The 3,586-nt window shown below is 50.5% G+C and overlaps 1 pseudogene; it reads left to right on the plus strand.

Annotated features, from left to right (window-relative positions):
- Positions 1 to 2,233: 2,233 nt before the first annotated feature.
- On the plus strand, positions 2,234 to 3,084 carry LOC112447874 (interferon beta-3-like; annotated as a pseudogene).
- Positions 3,085 to 3,586: the final 502 nt, after the last annotated feature.

Consider the following 3,586-nt stretch of genomic DNA (forward strand, 5'->3'; position numbering starts at 1 on the left):
CTACAGCTATATACAAATATACTTTAATATTCTATGCTTAAGATTTAAAATACCTTCTATAAATTTATTATAAAATTGGAAAAGTGAAATATTTCATTTAAAATAAGTATATTTTATTATGAAAATATTCTATTATCGCCACGTCCAGGTTCCCCTGTGTGGACCACACTCATTCGTCGTCGGGTAGTCTCATCGCTCCGTCGGGTTTAACTCTGTCGCAAAGCTGTCCAATCGTCCCACCACCACCAGTAGTTTTTCGCCACCGTCACGTTTCACTTTGTCCGCAACGCGGACTCAGCGTCTCAAAGCCAAGCAGGGCTCCCTTGTATGAGAAACTCCCTCCCATCACCCCATAGACGATGGTCTCCCCGCTTCCGCTGTGCTTCACTTTGAGCACCAAGCCCGCCCATCGTCCGACAGCGAATAATCTCAGCCACCGCCGCATCTAAAGCGAGCGCCGCGCCGCCCCCGTTGCCCCACAGCCTCCCGTCTCCTCGTCGGCTTTCATTCTGTGCGCAACACTTTCCAGTCGTCTTATGGGCAACAGCCTCCCCCACCCCCACCCCGCAGCCCCGCCGGGTTTCACGTGGTGCAGGACTCTACCCCAGCGTCCTATCGCCAATATTCTCATCGCCTCCGCTGTTTTACACTCGCCGCAAGCCCTCCGACTTCTCAGCGCAAACATCGGTAGTTCAACCGCCACCTCAGGGTCCCCGTTTGTCCGGTCTCATCCCTACTGCAGGGCTGAAGTGCACTCCGTTCGCAACGCCTTCCCATCGTGCCCTAGGCAATACTCTGCTAGCCACCGCCGGGTTCTCTTCCGTCTGCAACGTTCCGACAAGGTCTCACCGCCAGTAGGCATCGTCCCAAAGCCAGTAGTCTCCAAGCTGTCTATCTCAACGCCGGTGCTGGCTTTCGTTTTGTCCGCAACGCAATCTATCCTCTGGAAACCAAGACTTCTAGCCACCGCCGACTTCCCCTTTTTGCCCAACGACCTCCCATGGTCCCAGCGCCGATAGATAGGCTCATCGGCAAAGCGGTGTTGCACTTCAACTCCAAGGACATCGCCCAAGGGCTCATCCCACCGTCCTGTTTCACTTTGTGCAGAACGCCGTCCCATCGTGCCATCGGGAATAGTCTCCTGGCCAGCTCCAGGCTCCCCAACCTGAGCAACGCCCTCGCACAGTCCCGGTAGACACCGTCTGTGCCGATACGTCTATACGATGAGACAGCGTCTCATCGCCGATGCTGGCTTTCACTTTGTCCGCAACGCGTTCGTCCACTCTTCTCAAAGCCACCACCAGTTTCCCCTTTATGCCCAACGTCCGCCCGTGGTCCCATCGCCTAGAGGCTCACTGCCGCCGCCGGTTTCCCCTTTGTGCACATCATTGCTGTCCTGCCTACCCATCGCCAATAGTCCCATCGCCACCGCGGTGGTTCACTTTTCTTCAAACTGCTCAGATCACCATGCTCAGATCACCCAAGGTCTCATCCCCACCGCCGGGTGTATATTTGACCTCAACAGCAAATAGCCTCATGGACACCGCGGGAATCGCCCGCGATAGGCGATACTGTCATTGCGGCCACTGTGTATCATTTTGTTCCGAACTCCCTCCCATAGTCCCACAGCGAAGAGTGTCGGATCCACCGCGGGATTCGACCGTCCATCCCGGCCCCCACTCCGCCCCCCAATCCCGGTAAAGCCAGTCGTCTCATCGCGGCCACTGTGCTCCACTTTGTGCCGAGCGCTCTCCCATCATCCCACAGCAACCGTCTCCTAGCCACCGCGGGATAGGTTGGTCATAACTTTCCTTCCAAGGAGTAAGCGTCTTTTAATCTTATGGCTGCAATCACCATCTGCAGTGATTTTGGAGCCCCCCAAAATAGAGTCGGACATTGTTGCAACTGTTTCCCCATATATTTGGCATGGAGGGATGATGTCATGATCTTTGTTCTCGGAAAGTTGAGCTTGAAGCCAACTTTTTCACTCTCCTCTTGCATAAAGAGGCTATTTAGTTCCTCTTCACTTTCTGCCAAAGTTATAGAGGCAACGAATAATTTAAATGACAAAGGAAAACTGAAAGGGAGAACTGAAAGTGGGAAATTCCTCTCCGAGGGCCATCCTATATAAGTAGCCCACACTCAAGGAGGAAGGCCATTCACTCTGCAAGCCCTTGAAGACTCAGCGTCAGCATCTACTAGCAGAACGGGCAGCCCTGTGCCTGTTTTCATCATGACCTACCGGTGCCTCCTCCGATGGTTCTCCTGTTGTGTTTCTCCACCACAGCTCTTTCCAGGAGCTACAGCTTGCTCCGATTCCAGCAAAGGCGGAGCGCTGAGGTGTGTCAGAAACTCCTGGGGCAGTTACATTCAACGCCTCAACATTGCCTCGAGGCCAGGATGGACTTCCAGGTCCCTGAGGAGATGAACCAAGCACAGCAGTTCCGGAAGGAAGATGCCATATTGGTCATCTATGAGATGCTCCAGCAGATCTTCAATATTCTCACCAGAGACTTCTCCAGCACTGGCTGGTCTGAGACCATCATTGAGGACCTCCTTGTGGAACTCTATGGGCAGATGAATCGTCTGCAGCCAATCCAGAAGGAAATAATGCAGGAGCAAACTTCACCATGGGGGACACAACCGTTCTTCACCTGAAGAAGTATTACTTCAACCTCGTGCAGTACCTGGAGTCCAAGGAGTACAACAGGTGTGCCTGGACAGTCGTGCGAGTGCAAATACTCACGAACTTTTCTTTCCTGATGAGACTAACAGCTTCCCTCCGTGACTGAACACCTCCCACCTGTGGCTCTGGGAAGGGACAATGTGACTTTGAGCTGAGATGCTTCAGCCAGCAGAGGCTCTTAAAGTAACTGACAGTGCAATGCACTGGATTTCAATGGACATTAAAGACTAAGCTATTTTTAAATTGATTTATGCGTTATTCATTTATTTAAACTTTTATGTGAGAAATAAATTATTTATGAAACAAAAGTCAACGTGGCGGTTTCAATCTCAACTTGATTTATGTGACAACACACATTAAAAATTGCAGAGCACCTTGGAGACATTCATTGCAAAACAAGCCTGCAGAGCAGTAGAGTTTCTGGCCCTGCCTTTGAGGCATTTAAAATACAAGGAAGCCGTGGGGAATGTCCAAGTTCTATGCATGCCCTCCATGTACCCATACAGTCTACCTGCGCTTCTCTGGGTCACTTCTTTAAATGTACCAGACAGCTCATGCTGTAGGGCCCCTCTATATGATGTGGGGCGGGGGGGGGGGGGGGGTTGCCTTTTCTTTTTTTCACTTCGGGGAAAATGTACACCACTTTACATGTGAGAGTCTTACAATGTAAGCCTTCTTTATGCCAACAAAATCTGGGCAAATTCCACTTAACTTATAAAATTCTTACTAAAGTAAATGAAAAATTCGGACCTTCTAAATGTCCTCAGTTGCTTGTACACTCCAACCCCTTATTTCCAACAACGTAGTCCTCACAAAGAGGTTTCAGGAACATGAGTCAAAAATTACTTAAGACTGTCTTGGGGGTCGTTAGAAACTGTCAAACATGCTAATTCACGCAAT

The sequence above is a fragment of the Bos taurus genome, chromosome 8, assembly GCF_002263795.3.
Source record: "Bos taurus isolate L1 Dominette 01449 registration number 42190680 breed Hereford chromosome 8, ARS-UCD2.0, whole genome shotgun sequence".
NCBI classification, from domain to species: domain Eukaryota; kingdom Metazoa; phylum Chordata; class Mammalia; order Artiodactyla; family Bovidae; genus Bos; species Bos taurus.